This window comes from Nothobranchius furzeri, chromosome 2 (genome assembly GCF_043380555.1).
Source record: "Nothobranchius furzeri strain GRZ-AD chromosome 2, NfurGRZ-RIMD1, whole genome shotgun sequence".
Classification (NCBI taxonomy): Eukaryota; Metazoa; Chordata; class Actinopteri; order Cyprinodontiformes; family Nothobranchiidae; genus Nothobranchius; species Nothobranchius furzeri.
In genome coordinates this window covers 101,043,733-101,071,454 of record NC_091742.1, presented here as the reverse complement: position 1 = coordinate 101,071,454, position 27,722 = coordinate 101,043,733, and the positions used below count along the sequence as shown (strand labels likewise).

At 45.6% G+C, this 27,722-nt stretch overlaps 2 protein-coding genes across 2 annotated transcripts in view; both read right to left on the bottom strand.

Annotated features, from left to right (window-relative positions):
* The window catches only part of LOC107373915 (zinc finger protein 678-like), a 154,915-nt gene that overhangs the window by 29,599 nt on the left and 97,594 nt on the right, over nucleotides 1-27,722 (bottom strand). The window lies entirely within an intron of this gene.
* Nucleotides 1-27,722, bottom strand: part of LOC107373035 (gastrula zinc finger protein XlCGF8.2DB) — a 74,394-nt gene that overhangs the window by 10,811 nt on the left and 35,861 nt on the right. The window contains exon 2 of the mRNA XM_070548679.1: nucleotides 15,689-15,763. The gene's annotated coding sequence lies outside the window, so the exon portion shown is untranslated. The remainder of the gene's footprint in view (nucleotides 1-15,688; nucleotides 15,764-27,722) is intronic.

Here is a 27,722-nt window from a genome sequence, read left to right as displayed (position 1 = left end):
ATTATGGCCAGGGCTCCAAACGTGAAGCTTTAGAGAAAACCTGAAAGAATCAGGATTATGTTTCTTTTTCAAAAAAGGTTTATTACAAAATCAAAATACAAAAATGGGTAAAGTAAAAAACAACTGCTATCCCCCACGGAGGAATTAGTTCAAAATGATTAAATAAGAGTTAGTTTACACTAGCTCCTGTCTTCTCAGAATCTCCCCAAAAACTGAACCCAAAAACTTGTCTAGCTCTGCTTCTCTCCAAAAAACTGCCTGTCATCCCCCATCCAGCAGGACGGGGGATGACCCCTCCAAATCTGCTCTGTCTCTTCTTGTCGTCTGCCCCAGCTGCTGTCGAATCTCCGAATCCCTCTCTCTGCTGTTCAGAGCTGTTCTTATATACCCTTCCTGGGCCAGCTTAAGGTCATGGGGTCATTTACCAGATACACACTTTATAGCTCAACACAAAACATTTGGTGTCATTTTCACTACATGCAGCATTCTTCTTAACACAGGTCATTACATCATCTTTTGCAGCATTCTTCAGTTTCTCTCCAATGTTCCCGAGAGGGCTTCTGGATCTGATGGGCTTGTCTTCACTCTGTTCTCCTCCAATCCCATCTTTCCAAGCCAGGGGTGGGGCAAAGAGGTTGGGTCAGTCTCCTGACCTTTGTGTGACCCTTGTTTCTGACCACAGTTTTTTTGACCTGCAGCACAGCTCCTGTCGGCTGGCTGATTTTGCTCGCACAAGCCAGTTCAGTGTGGCTCACCTTTTGACCCCGTACTTGCCACTGTCTTTGGCATGTGGGACTCGCAACATCCCCCATGCGAGAAAAATCTAGCCAGGGGACTGCAACAGCCTTCTTTGGGGTGGGGCTGCCTCCTCCTCTGGATCATCTTCATCTCCAGTCTCAGACCCAGATTCTGACAGCTCAGAGTTCAGATACACACCATCATCATCATCATCATCACTCACTTCATTCTCCGAAGAACCAGATGTTTGTTAATGAGGGTTCAGATCTGGGTTCCTGCTTCTCCACCAGTTTCTGCTGCCATCTGGTCAGCTGAGCTGCCGGTTGGAACATCTCAGTCTCCACCTTCAAGCAGAGACTCTCTCCCTCCAGACTGAAGACATCTTTTACTGCAGAGCTTCAAATATTCTCCTCACACACCTGAACAGCAACAAGCTAACTCTGCTAGCAGCTGCAGGTGGGAAGCTTACGCTAAAAACTATAAAGTGTGGCAAGGTGGATTAATGAGGGCCCGGGCGGGATTCGATCCCGAGACCTCCGGGGTGGGAGACATACGCTCTAACCACTCAGCCAAAGGGACATCCCCTTAACCAGCTGGCCAGGGCGCATGATCAATCAAGACATTGTGACAGAACGCTCACACTGTCACACCTTCCCCCCTCTTTCCACAAGCGCGTCCTCGTACTCCCGCGCAGGGTGCCACAAACTTCACATCCATGGACCTACTTGACAGTTCTACATGGATCCTGCCAACAACACCAAATGTGGCAAGGTTAAAAATGCTTACGCCTTATTAGTGTAGCTGTCTGTCAGGTCAGAATCATACGGAGCTGTTAGTTCAGGATTCTCCCTTCTCAACAGAACTAGTAGGGGGAGGGGTGATGTCACCACATCCTGCTTGTCTGTTGTTGCTCAGCTGACTGAGTGCTTTTTCTCTGTTCAGCTGTGGCTTCTCACATCTGCAGGCTGCCGAGAGCGGAAGCTAGGTGCTTGTTTCAAGCAGATCCTCTAAAAACAAAGTTTAATTGGAGCAGAGTTCCAATGCTCCCAGTTATAAGTCCGTCCTTTACAGGCGGCACGGTTTCTCCCCTCACGGAGCCCTTAAGCACAGAGGTTCACACATTATACATGTTCCCGGCTTCTAGCCTCCCCATTGCGCGTAACGATACACATTTGCAGATTCTATGAAGCCCGGAAACATAGCCACTTTACAATCTTTAACAGAATCCCCCTTCGTTAGCAAAATTAGGCCCGTAGCACCTGGGATCTTACAAGTCATTTCTTCACTAGATTTTGGCCCAGCCACGACCTTTAATCAAGTAATCAATTAAAAAAAAATTATTGTATTTATTTATTTATTTTTCAATTAATTACTTTTATTTTTCAGAGTTATTTTATAACTTGATGAGGGTGAACGCGCAAACCAGTGTCAGTTAAAACCACGTTCCCAGTTACGTCTTTTATTATGAAGGGACCACTTACGTTATGCTTAATGCAATCCCAGAAGGATCTCATATTGCTCGCCCGTGAGGAGTTTCGCTGGATTTTCCCAACAACACCACGCTATCTGATTAAAAACAGGATCATTTTGTTGTTCTGCTAGAATCACCAAATCACCCACTAACGGAAATACATGATTATTCTTTACTTGAATTTCAGCATTCGGACAGCGCTCCGCTGCGGCTTGAGCCGTTCCGGCCTTGTTCTGAAAGCTTCGGTTACAGGATACTGCCAAAACGCTTTGTGGTTCACCTTGAAATGTCGCTATTTCTCCGGTGACAAATCTCACATTAAGGAGAACATTTTCCGGTTTTACCGTTAAAGATCTATCTGCCATGGCTGGTTGAAAGTTTCTCTTTTTTATTATTTATTTATTTTTTATTCGTTTTCACGTCTTATTCTTTATTCTTACTCTTTATTCCTTTTTATTTTTTGCCTAGCTTTTATCCTTGGCTTTTCTTACGTCGGAAAGCCGTGATTTCTTTATACCTCTTTGAGTTAATCTTCCGTTCTCCCAAATTTCCTTCCTTTTCGAGAAATTGGTGCGGTTTTCACTCCAAGGTTATAAGCTTATCCGGTCCATGGTGCGTAAGCTTTTATCAGCCTAAAAGACATAGTTCTACGTCGAATAGTCCGGTATCTAATATTTGAACCTTCGCTCTGTAGCCCCACATTGGTGCGCCATGTCGCAAACGTGGCATTTACCGTGCCCCACGTTGGGAAGCCATGTCGCGTGCCCGTCCCATTTACCGGTTCCTTTAAAACCCAGTTCCGTTAGAACTTATGAGAGGGTGCATCCATCAGGGTTCGGGGGGATGTCGGTGAGTATAATCGTACTAGACCCGGGTTTGGACCATCTAATTAGAATCGTGTCTTTTATTTTAAAGGTGAAATGACTTGCACGAATAGCCAGCCCCAGAGTGATACACTTCTTTTAAACTCGTTACCTTTTGGTTAAGATACTAGAGAGAAGTCTGGAGGCAAGCCAAGCCTCTCAGCAATTGTTTGGATTACCCGGAATTAATTGCGCCTCTAACAGCTTATGTGGGAGGTTGGTAACTATAAAATGATTTATGCTAGTTGATCAGGCTATCATAATAAGTTTATCAATTTATTCATTAATCCAACCTTCCAGCTGATTAGAGACTTTTTCAACCTGCAATCAGAGCCAAAATAACCTCGAATATTCTGCTTTTATCGCCCTTAAGACAACTCGTTACTCGCAAGGAGGGGGAAGTTAAAACTTCCCTTATCTTAAGGTTTCTTTATATTATTCTGTTATAAACTGTAAAGTAAGTCCTGATAATTCAGAGACCGATCTTCGACATGCTTACCTCTGTGCAATTATGGTCAGGGCTCCAAACGTGAAGCTTTAGAGAAAACCTGAAAGAATCAGGATTATGTTTCTTTTTCAAAAAAGGTTTATTACAAAATCAAAATACAAAAATGGGTAAAGTGAAAAACAACTGCTATCCCCCACGGAGGAATTAGTTCAAAATGATTAAATAAGAGTTAGTTTACACTAGCTCCTGTCTTCTCAGAATCTCCCCAAGAACTCTCCCTCTCTCTCTTTCTCTCCTAAGAGTCTCTTCTGTCATCCCCCATCCAGCAGGACGGGGGATGACCCCTCCAAATCTGCTCTGTCTCTTCTTGTCCTCTGCCCCAGCTGCTGTCGAATCTCCGAATCCCTTTCTGCTGTTCAGAGCTGTTCTTATATACCCTTCCTGGGCCAGCTTAAGGTCATGGGGTCATTTACCAGATACACACTTTATAGCTCAACACAAAACATTTGGTGTCATTTTCACTACATGCAGCATTCTTCTTAACACAGGTCATTACATCATCTTTTGCAGCATTCTTCAGTTTCTCTCCAATGTTCCCGAGAGGGCTTCTGGATCTGATGGGCTTGTCTTCACTCTGTTCTCCTCCAATCCCATCTTTCCAAGCCAGGGGTGGGGCAAAGAGGTTGGGTCAGTCTCCTGACCTTTGTGTGACCCTTGTTTCTGACCACAGTTTTTTTGACCTGCAGCACAGCTCCTGTCGGCTGGCTGATTTTGCTCGCACAAGCCAGTCCAGTGTGGCTCACCTTTTGACCCCGTACTTGCCACTGTCTTTGGCATGTGGGGACTCGCCACAGTATCATCCATGCGTGAAGTTGGTTGTCCTCCTCTTGTTCATCCTTGGTGATCCACAGCAGACATATGTCATTTGTATTGATCAAGTTCTTTAATATCTCTGATGACCATCACTTTTGCCTGCTCCGGGGGACCATTTAGCTTTATCAGTACTTTGCAGTTTCTTGTCCAAGTGTCATGGATCTTCTTTTCTTTTCTCAGGATCCTTGCTTGCCTTGCGATTTCCGAGTTTCTTTTAGTAAGATGCTCATTCACATATACACTTGTACCCTTTAATTTTTTTGCATTCCTCAGCACCTCCAGTTTACATTTTCTACTGGCAAGCCTGATCACAATGGTTGACGTTTTACTATGTTTTTGAGCCAATGAGTGACAAGCCACAATGTCTTTACTGGATATTGCAATATCTTTGCGGTTGAAAAATTTGATCACCTGATCCTCAAGTGAAGGAGGACCTGGAGAATGAGTAGCAGTGATTTCAATGTCTTTTCCCCTGTCACAGGCTGTGGCCTGTGCATAGGTACGGTGTATCTCCAGTCCTGATATCAAGAGATCATCCAACCTTGAATGTTGCTCCAACTCATCAACCCTCCGTTCAAGCAGTTCAATTTTTTTGTCCTTTTCTTGTATTAAAGCCTTAAGTTGCTTGACTTCTTTCAATACCTCCTGTAGGCCGCTCTGCTGTTTTGCCACTTTAGTTATCTCATGTGACATGAAATTCAAGGACTTTTTTATCTCCTCCATATCTTGGACCAGATTCTCCATAGACATCGTTGTTCCAAACAGTTTCCTTGGATGGTTAATAACTCTATGGTGTTGTCAGATTCCCAGCTGGTTAAAACATGGGCCAAAAAAAAGTCCAACACTTTATGTGTCGAAAAAATGTTCAATACTTCATCTAGCTCAAAAATGGTTTAAGCCAAAGGTTTCTAATTACTTAAGCCACAAAAAAGCAAGCTTAGAAAAGGTGGATGTTATCTTATTTTGCTGATATTCAAATATTAGTAGAGCTCAGCAATCTCACCACACCTACTCGGCAACCATCTTGGATCTTTTAAGGACCCGCGGATACCCTGTAGCAGACCAAACACAACCACTTTAGGTGTGACTCAACGCCGGAGTCGTTACCTGCCAGCTTGACACTGGTGTAAGAGGAAGGAACTTGTGAAGCCTTGGTAATGAGGGAAACCCCCAGCCTACCAGAGGCATAAACTTGTACTTCATGCCTCTGGTGGAAACAGACTAAGAACCAGCACCGTCATGATGACCTGGAAGCTGTAGTGTAGGGCAGCAAGAGTGAGTATGTGCCATAGGGAGAACCCAGGCTCTATATTTATAATTTCAATAGCAAAGAAAAACTATCGGATCAGGACTCTAAATCAGATCAGATTCAAAGTTGAAAGATAAGATCAGGATCGGGAACCTGAAATGCTGATCAGGACATCAGGCAGCATCAGAGGTAACTGTAGAACCTCATTTGTGTTTGGACTATTTAGATTCAGTTGAACTTTAAGAGTTATCAAAAAATATTAGCTTAATCTAAAACTTCAACTTGTATTTTAGACTCAATCCCAACCAAATTATTTACAGATGCATTTCCTTTGGTTACTGCCATTTTAATTTTATGTATGTAGCAGACACTTTTGTCCAAAGCAACTTACAGGTGATAAGCAAGCCCAACAAACACTATTCAGTCAATCCTAGGTGGCAGTGGGGCAGCCTAATGAATCATAAAGGGAAGCAAACATGGAGTGAGCAGGGGAGTGGGAGACGGGTGCAGGGAGGGTGCTAGTCTAGAAGATGCTCTCTGAAGAGCTGGGTCTTCAGGAGTTAGTTGAAAATAGACAAGGAAGCCCCTGTTCTAGTAGTGCTTGGTAGGTTCTTCCACATCTGTGGAACGACACATGAAAATAGTCTGGATTGTCCTGAGTGTGGTGTAGGCACTGCTAGCAGATGATTCTTCAATGACTGGAACGGCCAGGCCGTAACGTAAGCCTTTACAAGAGGATTCAGGTAGAAGGGAGCCGTACCATCCAGGACTTTGTATGCTAGTGTTAGCAATTTGAATTTGATGTGTGCAGCTAGCGGTAGCCAATGGAGCTCAATCTATTCCTACTAAATGGATAAGTACCACAGGATTTTAAGGTTGCTGTAATCAAACCTTGACTTGAAGAGCAAGTCACCACCAAATCAACTTATTTATTCTGTTAAACTGTATAAATGCGTGTCTAATCGTGCTGCAGACACGTGTCGTCAATAGTTTTGCACTTTAGTGCTTTTTAGTTAAAATTTTAATTTTCTGCCTAAAACTGTCAGTGTTGTGCCGTTGTCAGGTAAAAACTCTGCACTGCATTTGAATTTAAATCTGCCACCGCTATTGGCTAAGAGGTACCCAAGAATGTTAGCTGGTACCATATGATGTCACAATGTCATTGTGAGTCTGTGTGTGTGTGTATTTGTTAGCGGCTACGCCCTCTCGGTCTGCAAGGCAACAGCATTTGTTGTATTTTTCAAACAGGAAGTGGGAGTGGAGTAATACTCTGGTAGGGGGTCACTTGCTCTTAGGAGCCTTCTCTGGATCCAGATGACCCAATGAATTATACACCAATATCTAACCTTCCATTTTTATCCAAAGTCCTGGGGAAAATAGTGGCCATCCAAGTATGTGAGCATTTAAACACTAATGCTCTGTTTGAGGAATTTCAGTCTGGTTTTAGAGAGTATCACAGCACTGAAACTGCATTAGTGAGAGTTACAAATGATATTCTCATGGCCTCAGATAAGAATCTTGTGTCTGTTCTAGTCTTGTTAGATCTCAGTGCTGCCTTTGACACAGTTGACCACAATGTTCTTTTAGAAAGACTTGAACATGTTGTAGGGATCAAAGGAACAGTGTTAGGCTGGTTTAAATCCTACCTGTCTGACAGATTTCATTTTGTAAACGTACATGACAAATCTTCTTCATACTCCAGGGTTACTTGTGGAGTAGGGCTGGACGATATAGAAAAAAGGTACATCAATAATTATTGAAAAATATTTTTTGAATTGTAGGAAATATTTTACGTGCACCCCTGGCCATTTCATTTTTGGTAATTTGATTGTTTTTCTCCGCCTCTTCTCGCTGCAACATCTTTAGGTCTGCCACAAACGACTATTGTAGTAGTCGACTAATCGTGTCATTCATAAAGGTTTAGCTTATTGCACCAGGATGCTCTAATATACCATCATTAGCTTCTTGTCTGAAGTGTGATCAGCTATGTGACATCTAATAATAAAGACAAGATGATAGCTTACCAAACTACTTTAACTTTGTAACCCATTAACTCATTCACTGCCAGCCGTTTCATGATCGCTAAAGCCCTTCGCTCCCAGTGTTTCTCACCGTTTTTACTGTTTTTTTAGGAGTTACAGAACGTTGCGCGCTAGCATGATGTCGACGCCAAAACAACCAAAACAAAGAGGAGACTCACCTCTTACATCAGGAAGAATCCGCGCATTTCGAGCGTTATCCGTTCTTTCATAATATGTTGTTGAATTGTGATCGGCAGAAGCTTTTCCGGTTCGTGCCTCACTTTTTTTACAGCAGCGGCCCAAAACGATCACCTAACACACGGATGTTCTGCTTCCTGATCACGTGACGTGTGACGTATGTGGATGAAGATCGGCTTTAGAGCAGAGATAAAGTTTGTTCTCACTGTGCGGGGGCTCGTTCTGACGTCCACACAGTAAAAAATGTAAATTGGCAGGGAATGAGTTAATGATGATGAGGGTGCCATCTTTTAGTTCTTTTTAAAACACAGAGAGGTTTTATTTACCTGTGTCATGCAGGCAAAGTCTTTTTATTGTGGTTTTCCTTCTAGTGTGGTGTGTTTTTAGTGTGTATTATTTTTTACTTAGTTTAGTGCATGGGATGCTTTTATTTTGGGGAACCCAGGAAACTGGGAGGGTGTGTGATTTTATTTTGACGAGCTTGGACAGATGACATCCGGACCGGAGCAATTATCTGCAACGGTGGCAGATTAGGAGCGTCTTTTTTTTTTGGTGGAGACGGTAGCAGGAAGCAGAGAGTCGCCGGGTGAAAGGACACCGATCATCTGTGACGAGGCTTCATGGAGGTGTGGCAGTGTGAGTGTCCTGTCACAGTGTCCCGATTGATCATGCGCCCTGGCTACTTGGCCAAGGGGATGTCCCGTTGGCTGACTGGTTAGAGCGTATGACTCTCACCCGGGAGTCTGGGGATCGAATCCCACCCGGGCCCTCGTTTATCCACCTTGCCACATTTGGCGTTGTCGGCAGGATCCAGGCTTTGGGAGCGGCTGTTGGAGCCAAATAAATTAGCCATGATGATGCCTGTTTACCCAGGGGCCCCTTGGCTCCCAACATTTAAAGGACATGGGGAGGATTTAAAATACTGTGACTGGAAGGAACAGATAACCGGGTTGCTAGGGACACAGGAGTTGGCAGAACCCAGGAAGGTTGATATTGTATTGGGGGCGCTGGCTGGGGAAGCCAAACGTCAGGTCAGTGTTTTGGAAGAGAAGGAAAAAGATCAAGTCCATAAAATCCTTAACTATTTAGATTCCTTGTATGGAGACCGCACTCCAACCCCGGTGTTAAGGTCTCAGTTTTTCGGTTGCACCCAGAAGCCAAGTGAGACTGTATCTTCTTTTATTTTGAGGTTGCGTGAGCTACATTGTAGGTTGCGGCGACATGACCCCGACGACTCCCCCTCAGATGTAGCCTTAAGGGGACCAGCTGTTGTTGGGGTTACAGGAGGGTCCCCTGGCCCAGGCCTTAAAGGTTTATGCTCGCCGTAACCCTGAGGGGGATTTTGCTGCTATCCGTCAGGAGGCACTATTACTTGATGCAGAGTACAGAAACACGCCGACTGAGGCGACATGTTCAGCTGTGAATAACCCATGTGCTTCCCCCAAATCATCACAGGGACCTGGCTGGAAGGAGGCCCTAAAGAGGGAGATTATGGAGGACGTGAAGGCGCAGATGGGAGAGCTTACCCAGGAATTGGTGAGGGAGGTTAAATCACTTCTCCAACCCGTAGCAGTTGCTCCACAACCCTCAAGGTTTGAGAGGGAGAGGCAGCGGTCCACGTCATATGCTAACGACCGGGATGCACAAGGTCGACCAATCTGCCACAGATGTAGATGTCCAGGCCACATAGCCAGGTTCTGTAGGGAGCCAAATGCTTCACCGCCTCCTTTAAACTAACCATCCCTGCTGCTGAGGTCCGGGGGGCAGGGGTGGCTGATTCACCACCAGAGGGAAAAGGGGCCATTGAGACGTTTGTTGGACAAAGTCCTACCATAGGGGTGACCATTGAGGGAGTCCAGCTCCAGGGGTTACTGGATACGGGTTCCCAAGTAACTTTAATGCAACAGAGTCTCCTAGAAAAATATTTTACTGGAATTAGACCTGAGAAGACCCCTGTATTCTTCCAATTGAGAGCAGCCAATGGATTAGAGATCCCCTATACTGGCTATGCAGTGTTGGACTTTGAAGTGGAGGGCATTAGCATACCTGGGCGGAGCGTTATTATCGTTAAGGATGAACATTGTACACACCCGCTCATTATAGGCATGAACATTGTGACTGCTTGCTGGAAGGCCCTGTTTAAGAGTTCTGCAGAGGCTGCCCCATGCCCATCACCGATAAAGCATCAGAAGGCCTGGAAGGATGCCTTTGCAACCTGCAGGCGTATTGAAGCTACTATGGCCGAGGATGGGCTGCTTGGATTTGTGCGGTTGGCCCGTCGGGGCCATATAAGGGTCCCACCGAGAAGTGAGATGCTGGTTTGGGGCCGGGCGCGGAGGGGCCCACGAGGAGCAGACTACTGTGCCCTGTTAGACCCGACATCAGAGACCAGTAAGGTGGGCGTGGCCAGGACACTGGCCATTGCAAGAAATGGCAGAATTCTGGTGTGTGTTTGCAACCCCCACCCTTACAGCCTGTCTATTGGCCGGTACGAGAAGCTGGGAAAGCTGTACCACATGGATGAGACGGATGTTCATGGACCTCGTGATCTGAGCCTGTCCCTGGAGGAGGACGGAGCGGTTGAAGTGGCGTTGGTGGATGCAGCAGTGCATACAGAACAAAGTGAGCTTCCACAAAAGGTGAGAGATCTAACTAACCGGCCAGATTTGTCTGAAGCTCAACAGGAGGAGCTGTGTGCCTTGCTGCAGAAGTGGGAAAAAGTTTTTGCGAAGCATGATGAAGACTTTGGGCGGACAGAGGCCGTAAAACACCAAATCTACACTGGTGGGGCAGCACCTATTAGGGAGCGATATCGACCTCTCCCTCCCCTCATGTACAGAGAGGTGAAATCCCTGTTGTCAGATATGCTGGAGAGAGGAGTGATTAGAGAGAGCTGTAGCCCCTGGGCTGCACCCATAGTCCTGGTGAAGAAAAAGGACAACAGTTGGAGATTCTGTGTCGATTATAGGAAATTGAACGCAGTAACTCATAAAGATGCCTTTCCTTTGCCTAGGATAGAGGAGACTCTGACCAGTCTGAACCGAGCAGAGTGGTTTTCTACCCTTGACCTGGCCAGTGGGTACTGGCAGGTCGAAATGGATCCTCAGGACAGGGAGAAGACTGCTTTTACCACTCCACTTGGGTTGTTTGAATTTGAACGCATGCCGTTCGGATTGTGTAATGCCCCCGCCACTTTCCAGCGACTTATGCAGCAGTGTTTAAGTGGTCAGATGGCAGAGTCACTGTTGGTGTACTTGGATGACATCATTATTTACTCACCCGATTTCTCCTCTCACCTACAGCATCTGGACGGGGTACTCCAAAGGCTGTGGCAGCACGGATTGAAGCTACGGCTGGACAAGTGTAAACTACTGCGACGTGAGGTGAAATTTTTGGGCCACGTGGTGGATCAAAGAGGGGTAAGACCTGACCCAGATAAGATCTCGGCGGTGAGGGATTGGCCGCCCCCCTCTACTGTGCGACAAGTGCGGGCCTTTTTGGGACTGGCTGGCTACTACAGACGCTTTGTAGCGGGATTTGCAAAAATTGCCTGGCCGCTGAATGCACTGCTGGCTGGCGCCCCTATTAACAAGGGGACGGAGACCCGGGCAGTACAATGGTCCCCTGAGCACCAAGTGGCCTTTGACGCACTGAAGAAAGCGCTTATCCAGGCCCCAGTCCTGGCATACGCTGATTATTCGTTGCCATTCATTTTGTACACAGATGCAAGTAACCAGGGACTGGGAGCAGTGCTGGCTCAAGTACAAAAGGGGCAGGAACATGTCATAGCCTATGCTAGCCATAGCTTACACCCAGCTGAGCGCAATGACGCGAACTATAGCTCCTTCAAATTGGAGCTTTTGGCACTCAAGTGGGCAGTAACCGAGAAGTTTAAAGATTATTTAACCGGTGCAACGTTCTCGGTATATACCGACAATAATCCTGTTGCCCATCTGCAGACAGCCCGCCTGGGGGCAACGGAACAGCGCTGGGTTGCTCAGCTTGCCTCCTTTAACTACAGCATCAAGTATCGTCCCGGAAAAAGCAACACGAATGCTGATGCCTTGTCCAGGTTCCCAGTGCCCACCTCGGATGATGAACCCTCCGATGCGGAGGCTGCATTTTCGGCAGCCGTGGAGCTCGCCCCTGATGGGGGAAGTGAAGATTGGGCTGATGGTGAATGGGAGCTGGCTCAAGCCAATGACCGGGATATCCGGGTGGTTAAAGAGTACGTGGACCGACAAACGAGACCCTCGAGAGCAGAGCGACAAGCTATGTCCCGCACGGCCCAGAAGTTGCTACAACAACAGAAGAGGCTTGTGAATAAGGGCAATTTACTGTGCCGGAGGGTGATCGAGCCCCGCACCAATGAGGAACACTACCAGATTGTACGTCCCAGCTCTTGACATAGAGAGGTTTGGATGAGAATCCACGAGTCAGCTGCCCATGCTGGTGTGGACCGGACCCTGGCCCGGGTCAGACAAAAGTTCTACTGGCCAGACCAAGAGGGAGAGGTACGTCGTTACCATCAGGGTTGTGTCGCCTGTAGTTTACAGAGAGAGAAGGTAGAATTGAGGGCTCCTTTGAACCCTGTGGTGGTGTCCTACCCCTTAGAAGTGATAGGGTTAGACTTCTTATCGCTTGGTCGGCCTACTGATGTTTTCCAAAACATACTTGTTGCTACAGATCTGTTCGCCCGGTTTGCTTGGGCCATCCCTACTAGAGATCAGACGGCGCAGACCACAGTGAGGGCTCTGTGGACGCATGTAATTCAACCTTTTGGCTGCCCAGCCGTTTCCATTCGGATCAAGGCCCTAACTTTGAGTCTGCCTTAATGAAGCAGCTCTGTGACACCTATGGTGTAACTAAGAGTCGCACAACGCCATACCATCCAGCAGGGAATGGTGGTACAGAGCGGTTCAACCAGACATTGCTAGGCATGCTTCGCTCATTGGAGACAGCCAAGCAGAACCGCTGGCCGGAATACATTTCTGAGCTGGTACATGCGTATAACAACACAACACACAGCTCCACCGGTTATGCGCCCTCTTTTCTCATGTTTGGCAGGCATTTGAGACTCCCGGTAGATCTAGAACTGGGGGTTGGCCCCCAAGAGGTACGTCACGAGCTGAGTGGGTGGGTAAATGAGCACCAGCGGAGACTTTCCACCGCTTATAATATAGCGGGGCAAAAGATGAGCGAGGCAGCTTCTCAGTCGAAACAGCATTATGATAAGAAGGCCAAGGCCATGCCCCTGCTGCCAGGAGAACGAGTGTGGGTGCGGGAGAGAAACAGGCAGGGCAGAGGGAAACTGTGTACATGGTGGGGAAATGATCCTTTTGTGATTTTGGACAAGGTGGGAGAGATGGGGGTGGTTTATCGGGTGCAACCTGAAAAAGGTGGTCGCCAGCAGACGGTGCATAGGAATGCTTGAAGCCGTGTACAGCACCCCCTGTAGACATTTTACCACCGGTAATGGAGCCTGAAGCAGGCCGTCAAAGGCTTTTAGAGACTCTAAGGTGGCTGGAACCATTGTTCTATGGGTTTTTTCCCCTAGCTCCGGCCGGGGCTCCCCAAGATGGACCACAGGAAGCAGTGCGGCGCTCTGCTCGGCCTAATTTTGACAAGCCACCGGACAGGTATAGGGATTGAACTGTTCACGTCACAGGGACTGGCGACGTCAAGAAGTGGGGGGATGTCATACGGGCAAAGTCTGTTTATTGTGGTTTTCCTTCTAGTGTGGTGTGTTTTTAGTGTGTATTCTTTTTTATTTAGTTTAGTGCATGGAATGCTTTTATTTTGGGGAACCCAGGAAACTGAGAGGGTGTGTGATTTTATTTTGACGAGCTTGGACAGATGACATCCGGACCGGAACAATTATCTGCACCGGTGGCAGATTAGGAGCGTCTTTTTTTTGGGTGGAGACGGTGGCAGCAAGCAGAGAGTCGCCGCGTGAAAGGACACCAATCGTCTGTGACGAGGCTTCATGGAGATGTGGGCAGGGTATTCCTCTGCCCTGGCGTGTGAGTAGCGGCCTGTGACAAGGTGCGACCCGCGGTGTGTGATCGAGCAGTGACTGCCGTTAAAATTCACTGACAGGTGGACCCGCGACGGAGGAGGACGACAGCGTGGCGCGGTGACGCGGCCGAGCCAGTGACTGATCTGCAGGAGGAAGCGGCCGATCGAGGGAAACGGCGGTGCGGCAGACCCGCGTCTCGAAGGAGGAGGCGAGCTATCGAGGGAAGAGGAAGCGGCCGATCGAGGGAAACGGCGGTGCGGCAGACCCGCGTCTCGAAGGAGGAGGCGAGCTATCGAGGGAAGAGGAAGCGGCCGATCGAGGGAAACGGCGGTGCGGCAGACACGCGTCTTGAAGGAGGAGGCGAGCTATCGAGGGAAGAGGAAACCGGCAGCGTGGCGGACAAGCGTCCCGAAGGAGGAGGAATCTGCCCCGCAGCGTCCAGATAAGGCTGCAGACTCTCCGGCCCAGCTCTGGCAACCGTTTATAGTGACTGGCCTAACCTGGTTTTTTTAATGATGTTTTAATTAGTATTTTCAATAAACCCCGGTGCGGTGGTTAATGGCTGATTCCTTTGATCTCTGGCAGACGCTCTCAATTTACCTGGTGTAATCCTAGGGTGGGATTTTGTATCTTGTAGATATATAGTATAGCCCACCCACCCGGTAGGAAGGTGCCACAAATGTGGCGAGGTGGATAAACGAGGGCCCGGGCGAGATTCGATCCCCAGACTCCCGGGTGAGAGTCATACGCTCTAACCAGTCAGCCAAAGGGACACCCCCTTGGCCAAGTAGCCAGGGCGCATGATCAATCGGGACACTGTGACAGGACACTCACACTGCCACACCTGCAACGTTTCGTTTACGGCTGCAAACTTCACTTCCTTCTGCGTTTATCCACTAGCAACAAGAGGACAAACACATACAACACGCTTTAAAGACCTGCGGATACCCGACATGGGCAATAAACAAAGGAAAACAACAAACAACAACAGAAACAAACAAACAACCAAAGCAAAGAACCAGAAACCCAGAAAGACAAGAAGCAGAACCAGTGATAACCCTACCATACATCAGAGGCATAACAGAAGAAATAAGAGCAACAATGAAAAAACACAACATAAACACACCAACAAAGCCATACACAAATGTTAGAAACAGACTAGTACACCCAAAAGACAAGATACCAGCTGGACAAAAATGTGGAGTCGTTTACCAAATCCCATGCAAAATATGCAATAAAACATACGTAGGAGAACCCGGACGCCAACTCAACACACGAACAATAGAACATAGAAAGGAGTGTGAGAAAGAAACAAGTGGAAAACACACAAGAGCAGCAAAAGAAGAAGCAGAAAGCACAATAAAGAAGTCAGCCGTAACAGATCACTGCACAAGAGAAAACCATGTAATGGACTGGGACAGCACAAAGATCATAAACACCGAACAACAGAAACACAAAAGATGGATAAAGGAAGCTATAGAGATAAGGAGACGTGGATGTGGGACCATGAACAGAGACGACGGAGTTTACACGCTGGACCACGCATGGGACTGCATCGTTGGAGAGGGGAGAGCGGGCAGTAGAGGGCGACAACGTCCTCTGCTGCCCGCGGATAAACGGAGAAGGAAGTGACGCCACCATCAGCGTCAGCTCTGAGTAAGTTTGCAGCCATAAACAAAACGTTGCAGGTAAATAAAACTGTTCTGTGTTTTAAAGAGAACTAAAAGATGGACTTAAAATTTCAACACAGCAAGAACACACCAAAGATGATGAGGGTGGTTCCTAGAGGCTGAGGTGTCATCACTCACTTTGGTCTGGTCCAGACGCCGTCTCTTTACTGGTGCTCCTCAGTAGGTGACGTGACGCTCCAACATCTGAGCGTTCTGTGTTCCTCAGAGGAGAAGAAAAGTAACATTAGCACTGCCTACATTATTTTTACTAGCATCTCAAGGCCTGGGATAGGGCTGGGCGATATGTTGATATTTTTAAAATATCAGTATAATTTTTTAAACAAGATGACTTTATATCTTAATATCGCTAAAACTGGTCAAATGCTATGCTAGCGATTAGCCGCTATGCTAGCGACATGTTGCTCCGTCTCTAAGCAGCTATCACATGTATTCTTACGTTTGCTCAATCTGAGAGCCTCTGGGTAAATGTGCTGCTCTAAACTTTGCATTTGGCGTTCTGGTTTTTTATTATTTGAGGACGTTCAATGCCAGTAGAGTTCTGCTTTTCCATCCTGCTTGAGCGGAGACGAGCCAAACCCCGTCCTCCCCTGTGTAATGAGGAGACATCTACGGATAGCCATGTTGCAAGCCCCCGCGTGCTGCAACGTACGGATGTCACGATGGAAGGAGATGTGAGCGGAGGGCTGCTGATTCGATCTAGGCAGGAGAACACAAGAAGCGGACCAAATGAGGGCACGTCCAGAGGATGTGAAAGCTTCTGTGGGGAAATAGACTTTGAATGAACCTGGAACCATCTTGCTAAACGTAATGATCACATTGGTTTGCTATTTGTGATTTGCTGATATATGCAAAATGCTTCACCCTGTAAAATGCTTGCAATGCAAACTGCTCCGTAATGGAAAATGCTTCGTTTTGCAGATAAGAAGGGTACATAAGAGAGATTGAAAAAGGGGAAGAGACACAGGAAGAAGAAGAAAAGAAGCACCTCCTTGGACGCTCTATTAGTGCAATTAATGCCACAGCGAGACATTTTGTCCAACAATTGCACAAAAAATATCCAGACAAGAATACACACACACAGACTCAAAATCCTGGAACAGTTTCCAGGCCAGACCGAGGCTCTACTGAGGCCTTTCCACGGAGCTAGCTCTGTGGTCACGTGGGTCTGATGCTCATTAATTATACAGAATTTTAGGCTTTTAATACACTTAAACAGAAGAGTGAGAAAAACATTCACCCCCTCAGAGTTGTCATGAGTGTAAACTAGATCATTTAAACCTAAAACATGTTCTGGTACCAGGCTGTAAACATGTTTATTTCTGCTGTGAAATTGGTATTTTTAACATGGGAGTCAATGAGGATTTGCACGCTTCTGACACCAGCCCCTAGTGGATGAGGGTGGAACTGCAATTTATTTCATTTCCACGTTTTCTTCAAATTTTCACCCGCATTGTGGGGGCTTGGTTGGACATGATGATGAGCTGACAAATTTTATGTCGTTTGATTTAATTGTTTATTATACAAACTAACAAGTACAGCAACGGTGTAGCTATTCTTTTCTACTTCTTAGTTGAATTAGCAGACTCCATGCTTCCAGGGCGCACTGCTGCCCTCTGCTGGTTCTTTCAGGCTACAGCCAGAGTCCAAACGGGTAACGTGGAGCTCGTATGCCCCTAAACACCTACTGTATTTTAAGATGGTGGATGGCCATGGAGCACCGACCACAGTTTATTTTAAAATGTATAATTTCAAGTTGAGAGGAATATTTAGAATTGATGTTGGTGAAAAATATTAGTGAAAAAGGACAAGTGTGTGAACAGGTATTGTGTCCAATCTTCACGGACATCTTTACCATCTCCTTGGAGTCCTGCCATGTTCCAGCCTGCTTTAAGCTGTCCACCATTGTCCCTGTCCCTAAGAAACCCCGTATCACTGGACTGAATGATTACAGGCCTGTGGCGCTGACGTCTGTAGTCATGAAGTCTTTTGAGCGCCTGGTCCTCCCTCATCTCAAGTCCTTCACCTCCCCCCTCCTGGACCCTCTGCAGTTCGCATACAGAGCTAATAGGTCTGTAGACGACGCCATCAACCTGGCCCTCCACTTCATCCTGCAGCACCTGGACTCCCCGGGAACCTACGCTAGGATCCTGTTTGTGGACTTCAGCTCTGCGTTCAGCACCATCCTCCCTGCTCTGCTCCAGGACAAGCTCTCCATGCTCAACGTACCCAACTCCACCTGCGGGTGGATCACTGACTTCCTGACGGACCGAAGGCAGTGCGTGCGGCTGGGGAAGAATGTCTCCACCACTAAGACTATAAGCACAGGATCTCCACAGGGCTGTGTACTTTCTCCTCTGCTCTTCTCCCTGTACACAAACTGCTGCACCTCGAGCCATGACTCCGTTAAACTAATCAAGTTTGCAGACGACACCACCCTCATCGGGCTCATCTCTGACGGTGATGAGTCCGCCTACAGGAGGGAGGTGGAACGGCTGGTGTACTGGTGCAGCAGCAACAACCTGGAGCTCAATGCTCAGAAGACAGTGGAGATGATTGTGGACTTCAGGAAAGTCACAGCTCCATCTCTCCCCCTCGTCCTGACGGACACCCCCGTCACCACTGTGGGCTCCTTCCGCTTCCTCGGAACCACCATCACACATGACCTTAGGTGGGAGCCATCCATCAGCTCCCTGATCAGAAAGGCCCAGCAGAGGATGTACTTTCTGTGGCAGTTGAAAAAGGCCAAGCTGCCGGCCCAGATGATGGTGCAGTTTTACACGGCCATCATTGAGTCCATCCTCACCTCCTCCATCGCTGTGTGGTACGCTGGAGCCACGGTGAGGGACAAACATAGACTGCAGCGCATTGTGCGCTCTGCTGAGAAGGTGATTGGCTGCAGCCTTCCATCTCTCCGGGACCTGTACGTCTCCAGAACTCGGGGGCGTGCAGGTAGCAGCTGACCCTTCTCACCCGGGTCACAGACTTTTTGAGCCGCTTCCCTCAGGCAGGAGGTTACGGTCCATCCAGACCAGTGCTGTGTTGAAAAAATCGATTCTCCGATTCTGAATCGATTCTTATATAAATTCATGAAGATCGATTCATACGTCCAAAGATCGATTTAACCATTTAACAGTGTCTGGCTCTTGTACAGCTAAAATATAAAAGTTCAGAGGCGTGGGTGATGATAAAGGGTTAATATGGTGCAGCGACCTTCTCCCGCCCACCGTCATGTGACTGAATTCACGCATGCGTGCTAGGTGTGAAGATATTTTTTTTAAATGGCGTCGGATACTAGCAGCGACGTTAGCCATACGTTCGATTTGAAAACACCAAAAACTCTTAAAGCTGCGGTCTGGCAGCATTTTGGTTTCAGAACGGACAAAGAGAAAGGTCAGCTTGACAAAAGCAAAGTGATTTGCAATGCATGCCAAATGGAGGTGAAATATTGCGGAAATACAACCAATCTCAACAATCGCATTTTGCGACATCACCAAGATCTTGCGTGCAAGCCGTCCGCTGGTCTGCAGCAGATGAAATTCAAGGAATCACTACAACTACCGGCTAATTCTACACGTTCTCACAAAATAACCAAGGCGATAGCGGGCTTCATTTGCAAGGATATGCGCCCATATTCTGTCGTTGAAAACGAGGGCTTCAAGCGGCTAATGAAAGTAGCGGAGCCAATGAAAAAAGCTACTGAAGTCATGTCAGAAGAAAAGTCACCAACTCTCTCAGTGATGGCACTCCTGCATGCTCTGCTGCTGAAGGAGATGACCAGCCTCCCAGAAGACTCCAAAGTTGTTAAGGATATGAAGAATGAGATCAAGAAAAACCTGAGCACCAGGTAGGCCTATTTTGTGTGTGTGAGAGAGAAAATAGGTTATGTTGTGTATTTAATTAAACAATTTAAGAAAATATTATCTCCCTAATTGCATAGATTTAAATGTGTGACATTTATATTTCAGGTATGTGAATCAGACGGCCATGCTGCATGCCGCCTCAGCTGTTGATCCACGCTTCAAAGCCCTGCCATTTCTGGGTGAGGAGGAGCGAGAGCACACCTTCTCCAGGCTCCAGGCTGAGGCGGTGGGTGGGATGGAGGAAGAAGCATCTAATGTAAGTAATAAGAAGCCTTGTGAAAAATAAAATCCAAGCAAATACTACCTAAACTCTTACCTATCAGGGAGAAGTTGTTTGTGTTTATTCCAATTATAAATGTGCAGTTTCTTACTGTTCAGATACATATTTTTAAATATTTAAATATTTTATCATATTTTAAATCTCAGCCTGAGCAGGCAGGTATTCATAGATTATAGAATATACTCCGATTAATCACACAGTGGGGAAGTTAATTCGCTACAGCAGCACATATCCTTGGAGAAAACGAGAAATAAGATTACACTCAAATACACAAGGCAGTAAGCTATTGTAACCTTCAAAAATACACAACTCTAAGAACCAAGACTGAACACGTTTCCTGATATCCAAGTGGTTGTCTGACTTGATAGTTTAGATCAAAATGACAGATTTATGTTATGTTAAGTTATTCAGAGCCAAACCGAAGCCTATTGTTGCACAACGACACATATAAGTATTTCTTCTCTCATGCAGCAAGATGAAGTTGATGAAATGGAGGAAGAGGAGGAAAACAACCCCCCTGCACCTAACCCCAAGCAATCCAGTGCTTTGGAGTCTCCTTGGGGAAGCCTACAGACCAAGAGAGGAGAGGGGACATGCAAAGAAAACTCTTGCAGAGGTGGCAGAAGATGAGATCAAGAGGTACAGGGCGAGGAGACCTGCAGGACTGCAGGACAATCCTCTGGTCTGGTGGAGGGAGAATGAAAAAGAGTATCCTCTTTTGGCTCGCATGGCTAAGCGATATCTCTGTGTCCCTGGGACCAGTGCCGCGTCTGAGAGGGTTTTTTCAACTGCAGGTGATATAATCACTGCAAAAAGAAGCTGTCTCACCCCTGGTCATGTGAATCAGAGACTTTTCCTGCAGAAGAATCTTACCGTTCCCAAGTGATGTTCATAAGAGGACAGTTTACACAGTCTGTATTTAGTCAAGTTTATGTTCCTGTTCAATTTTGTTGGTACATAAATATGAATGTTTCTGGATACTTGAAGTGTTTAAGTTTTTGCACAAGACTGTGAAACTGTTGTTTAAGGTTCTGTACCTTTTAATTTCTATTTGCACAAAGTAAAACGAAAGCCGTTAATTTTAAGCTTTCTGCTTCTGTTTACATTTGCACTGGCAAATAATATCTTTTTTCATATGGTGAAACTTATTTGAATAAAAATGGCATTTGCTTTCAACAGCAATAGCTTTTGGCTGAATTCCTAACATCTGAATTTAATGATGTCCTAGAAAACACTGGAAACACTTGACATTCTTGGAGAGGAACTGGTGCTTACAACCATTTTTAATAGCCAATATTTCATTAATGTATCATTGAATGTCAATATTATCAATATACTACACAATGGAATTAAGGTAACTGCAAAAATGTTTTTAAATTGATGACCTGAATTGAATCGATATCGGATCGGAATCGATCGGATTAGATAGTGATAATCGATTCTAAATCTCAAGAATCGGAATCGAATCGATTCTGGAAATTTGAATCGATACCCAGCACTAATCCAGACCAGAACCTCCCGCCATAAGAACAGCTTCTTTCCATCTGCCGTTGGACTTGTGAATAGATTATAAACACACAACCATGCTCGTCTTCGGTACTCAACACAACGTCACGTTATCGGCCATGTTACCATTACCTGCTATTTTTTATAGCTGAAAGTTTTATTCTAGTTTTTTTATTATATTTATTCTATTTTTAATCTTATTATTCAGGTTATGTGTAGCACATTAGTACCGAAGCAAGTTCCTAGTTTGTGAATTGTTTGTTTACTGACAATGGCAATAAACCTGATTCTGAGGAAACACAGGATTTGATAGTAAACAGGTTAAAATATTACACACTGGGGCTTTGAAACTCGTATTAAATCCGCTGTGCTGACGCACTTTAACCTTTAGTCGCGCTGCTCTTTAGCTGATGTGGGATTTATTTACTGGATGCTAACATCACATCACACTCACGGAGTAACACACACAGGCGCTCTGCTGCTACAGTCAGTGGAAGGTTATCATCTGGTGTAAAAAGGCGTTCATCACAATTCCCAGATCACGTTTTATTCCACGAAAATCGTCCGAATCCACATTAATCTGGGTGCTAACTTTACTAGCATGTTGTGCTAGCGCTAGCAGGTGGGATGCTAATGCTAGCACGCTGCTAATGCCCGTAAATGAACGTGTACAGTAAAGTTAGCCGACATTTTAGAGTGATATGAAGCTTACCGCTCTGCTGCTGTGTCGAGCTGGGTCCAGCCAGCCGCGGGGCCTTTCTGCTGGGCTAAACTAGTTCGTGTCGCACCGCCACGGCTCAACAAAAGCCACCACACCTATAAAACACACTTTTGTTGCCTTTTCTAAGAGATGCTAATGACTCCAACTTGTTGTTTCCGTTTCGGATCTTTATTCCGGGTTACTGTTGGCCGCAGCCCACGTCTTAACTCCAGCAGAAACACCGTTAACGATCTCCGATCACACTAGCTCGTTTTCTTCTAAACAACCGAACCGGAACTCTGCACACAGCCGGCCAAGAACAGCCCTTCAACATAAAAGTCCAACCACAACTAATCGCAACCCGTTACTCTACTGTACAACAATGTAAGAAGTGACACATACAGCCTACATTTAAGCACTTATGCTAACCATAATCGCAGTTTGAAATTAATTAAAATATCATGAAACGTTAAATGTTTACCTTATTTTGAAAAGGCACTGGCTTCTTCCTCTCTAGCTGCGGTGCTTCGCGGAGAAGGGTATGGCTCATCATAAATATTGGACAATGAGTTTCCATAGCCTCCAATAACACGTTTTTGAGGCTAAATGGGAGGTGGCCACCACCAAGGGCGTCAGTTAGTTGTCAGAATTGCTGGGGACAATAACCATACACTTGAGTGGGGTTTAAAAACTGCTGGGGACAATAAAGTAGGCTAGCACAGGGGTCGGCAACCCGCGGCTCCGGAGCCGCGTGCGGCTCTTCCATCCATCTGATGCGGCTCTCTGTGCTTGTAAAATAATGAATGTATATTTAAATAAAATGTTTTATACTTTACTGCATAAATTTTACATCTGTATGTCAATTCTAAATGTAAAGATTGTCTGCGTAAACCTGAACAGGTCCAACCCGGTCTTACTGTGTGACCGGGTTGACGCGTCACGCTTGTGCTCGCAGCGTTTTAAAAAGAAATGTATGACAAAAGGGGCACCTGCTCAGTAAAACCATCAACAGGGTGAAAAATACCAAAAATTGAAGGCAGAGCTACAACTTCTGGATCCATTTTATATAAATCGTTTTATTGATTATCGTCTTATGAAAGATAACTTTGACGTACACGAGCGACCAGGCGCGTTGCAATCTTTTCAAAAATGTGGAGGATGTTGTCTGTGCCTAAAATAAGTTCATGTTATTCATCTTGTTTGTTTAATTTCCATAATAGCGGAGCAGGTGGGAATTTTAGACGCGTCACGCACGTCTCCGTTTTAAACATGTTTAAACTGTTCAGAATACAAATCCAGGCTCTGTCTCGTTAGATCGATGTAACTAAAGTTTGTACTGAATGAAACTTTACATTAAACCATGTTGAAGAGAAAAGGATCCGATTAAATCGTTTCCCCTCATTTACAGTCAGTACAGCTTATACGCGTGGCTCTGGGGTTAATCAGGTTTAGTTGTTTCTCTTTGCAACAATCTTCACAAGAAGGTAAAACAGTTAAATGGCAGGTTACAGATATTTACATTAGACTTTTATTTTGATGGATAAACTCAAGGATGTTGGTTGTTTTGAAAGAATTACCCCGACGCACACTGATGCGCATGGATGAGCTGACATTTTAATCGTTAACGCACATCGCGGAGGTAACTAAATCAATCAAGAAATGATTCCCATCAGAACATCAGAGCTTTATACTGGGCATGTGTTCAGCGCGGCTCGGAGCGCACACGGTGGACAGTGGGCTGAAGATCTGTAGAGGGGTTTGCAGCGCAGTGCAGAACCACGGTGCATGCGGTAAGATTTCCTCCCACTGAAGTGGTCTGGAAACCCGGTCTCTCTGAGGGATGTGTCACCTGGAAAAATGTTCTTTTTATAAAATTATGAAACTTTGGCTGAACAGCGCTTGTTCCCGTCTCTAATATGGAGACGCATGACGCATCCAGTCTGAGGCAGAATAGCCTCTTCAGCTCAGAAAGCTCCTGTAGAGACATTTGATCACGCACAAAGTTTATGTGGAGCAGAAGCGGCCGGGCCACGGCAGGTGAAACGTTCCTAGCCTACATGAAGTCAAACTGTTTAATTGTAACATTAATATGTTACTGGACACGCTGGTCTGGTTGGTTAGACCAGTGTTTGAAGTGGAAAACACACACACACACACACACACACACACACCAATTAAAATAATGCTGATAGCGTGGACTAGAAGACAGGTGATGGTTTACGTATTTAAATGATGATCAGGCTGCTGTAAAATGTAATCTCCATCCACATCCAGACACAATTATCCTCTATTCTTTCTCTAGTTGCTCTGCTCTTGACTGGGCTGACGTAGCTGACGGTGCGCGCGGCGCGCCTAACTAGCGGCTGATGCACATTTTACGCATTTGGAGAGGTGGGCTGGATGCTGCTTTTACTGGAAGATGGTCCACTTAACACACGGGTGTAGACTACATATTAATGACAAATGAATGAAAATTAAATTGTGAGTTTTTACTTCATATTTTATAAATTAAAATGACGGGGGAACACATTTATGACGTCTTTTTAAACTAAATTTTCTAGCGCGACCTGCCTGCTTCACTAAGTCACTGCTTATTAAGGTCCGTCCAAAATTACCGTGGCCCACCCAAAAATGAAAACCTGGCACCGCGCCTGTTATAAACCTCTGCAAATTGTTGTTCTTCACTTTATCAAACTCAGACCTTGTACAGCTAATGTCAAAATGTAAAATTATGAATTCAGTCGAGCTCTTCCGTCCCTCCCTCTCCTGCTCTCCTGGAAACCCGACATCGGCTGTCAGAAGCGGAGGTGAAGAAGGAGATGAGGCCAACAGAGTTAGTGCGACCTAAAGAAACCAGACTGGTGTGGAGGTGAGCAAAACAGCTGGACAAGTGTGGGTGTTGAATCCCCCACGGGTGCGACGCCCATGCGAGCGACCGCTACCGGCTGCTGTCACCTGTTGTGAGCAGCTCTCTGCTGTCTGAGGCTAGGCCCGCCCACAACGCTGCGGCTGCTGCGGTGTTTTCTTTACTGTGGGAAACGGGTAATAATGGCTCTTTGATGGGAACAGGTTGCCGACCCCTGGTATAAGATCTGAGCAGGTAAAACAAAAATCCTCATCAGCAGGCTTTTTTGAAAGTGGGGGGGACACAGCTGCCAATCACAAATTTTGCCGGGGACATGTCCCCGGCGTCCCCGGTTAAAATGACGCCTATGACACCAGTGTAGAACAACCTATGACAGACACAAACTCAGATAAAGTCGAACACAATGAGGGAGTTCATGAAACGACAAGTGATAAAAATGTTCAAAATGACATACCAGATGAGCATGAACCAAAGGTGTCAGATGCAGAAAAAGAAGTACCTGTTTTAGAAGGAATCCTACTAGGGAGAAAAGAAAACCCAGTCATCTAAAGGATTTTATAACTGATCATTGTGGTAGCGATGAAGTTTACACTACCATAGACTGTTGTTACCGAGCAGTTTGTGGCATCCCAAACACATGTGAGGAAGCTGTGGGATCAGTTAACTCCAAGAAATGGGTAAAAGCTATGGATGAAGAAGTAAAATCTTTAAAAGAGAACGACACTTTCACCCTTACCATCTTACCAAAAGGAAAGGAAACCGTGGGAGGAAAGTGGGTTTATTCAGTCAAAAGTGACAGCGAAGGACAGGACAGGTACAAAGCAAGGTTTGTAGCCCAAGGTTTCAGTCAGAGAATGGGAATAGATTATGGCGAGTCATTCTCTCCAACCGCTAACCTGACCAGCATAAGAGTTCTTCTGCAGAAAGCAGCACAGGAGAATCTGTTACTCAACCAAATGGATGTGAAAACAGCGTATTTACATGCCCCCATCGACTATGAGATCTACGTCGGTCAGCCAAAAGGTTATGAAGACGGGGAAGGTTTGGTGTGTAAACTAAAGAAATCCTTGTATGGGCTAAAGCAATCCGGTCGAAACTGGAACAAGATCCTGCACGATAACTTGACTGTAAACAATTTTAAGCAAAACCCCGCAGATCACTGTGTGTACACCAAGGAATCAGAACAAGGAAAAATAGTTCTGATTATTTGGGTTGATGACTTAATAATTGCGGCAAGCAATGAAAAAAAAATGGAAGAAGTGAAAAAATGCTCTCAACCAGATTTAAGATGAAGGATTTGGGCAGACTTGAGCATTTTCTGGGTATTGATTTCACTCAGGCTGATGGACGTGTGACAATGTCACAAGAAACATACGTTAACAAAATACTGACGAGGTTTAACATGAGAACTGTAAGCCCAGGATACTCCATGTGAACTAAAGTTGAGTTACACAGGAGATGCTACTAGGATGGAAGATGTGAAGATGTATAGGGAGGCTGCTGGAAGTCTTATGTATCTTGTAACATGTACCCGTCCAGATTTGAGTTTCGTGGTCAGAAAATTGTCTCAACATCTCCAGGAACCAACGGGAGAACATGACCAAGCCTGTTTCTAGGTTAAAACTTGGAAAGTTTGCAGGTATTATGTTTGGTGTTTAGAACAGACAAAGAGGGGGAAAACAAGTTATTGACCAATAGGGTTGTTTGTTTGTTTTTTGAAGACTTGAGCAACATGAGTTCAAGAGGGGGTGTTGAGATGTTCAGTATTGTGTACTCATGTTCTAAACTGTGTAAACTGGTGTTATTGAACAGGTTGTGCTTTTAGTTGTTCACCACTAGGGGGCACGCACACTGCGTCATTACGTAACGCTTACTTGAGAAGAATGGAGTCTCCGGTGTGGACGTTCAGATGTGTGTGTCGCAGTTCTAAATAAAAGACACAAGAAGAAAGCACTTTTGGTCCCATCTCTCTTTCCTCGAGTTCATACGCGGTTGATGCTGCAACGCTCAACAGAATGAGTGATTAGCAGCTCATGTTGACCTCAGCTGGCTGAGGAGATACTTTATCAATTACAATCAGATTTGTCATAGCAGGAAAACTTCATGCTCTTCATGCTACAGTCAATTATTTAGTAGTTTCTCTGACCTTCATGTCATTACATCTTACAATAACATAGATGTGTAAACTCAGAGATGGCTATATAACATAATAGTGTGTGTTTCTTTTACTTGTTTAGCCTGTGATCACTACTTTTTATTTTAACATGGGCTTTGTTTTTTACAGTCATCAGTCCAAATATGAAGCATCAGCATCAACGCCATTGAAACGCCAACTGTGTATTTCTCCAGCACCAGTGCCAGCTCTGTCTAGCATTCATGGAGAGTCATCTGAAAGGTAAGTAGCTGCCTATAAACCTCTACCAGGAATAGTATAATTTTGCCTCGGTTTGTTTTTAGTTAGTGGTGGATTATTTTGAATAAATTCTGGAAATGGGATAACGAATGACTATAAAAAATTTATAGAAATAAATAAATAAGTAAAACTACAGCAAATAAAGATCTACAGCAAATTTGGAGGCGTTTCACAACCATCTCCTAACGTATGCAAGCAAAAGGTTCAGTTACATCCCACCTGTTTACGAGGCACGGATACGGCTTGCTGCGTTGGACTACAATCACCACTCACATCGAGAAGTGAAGAGGAGAGCAGATGGGCCGATACAGTACGCATGTATTTATTTAATAAAACATTTACACTCATGAATTCATAATTCACTGGTCCAGTTTTAGTTGGTTTTTATTAACAACTTCCTCAGATGAACAACCACAACGCTCCTAACTGCTACATATCGGTTTAACAACATGCTGTCAAGAGGCCAACTGTAGAATAACAGAAACCCCACGTTTTCAATAATAGCGCCTCCAGGTGGGGCTTACCT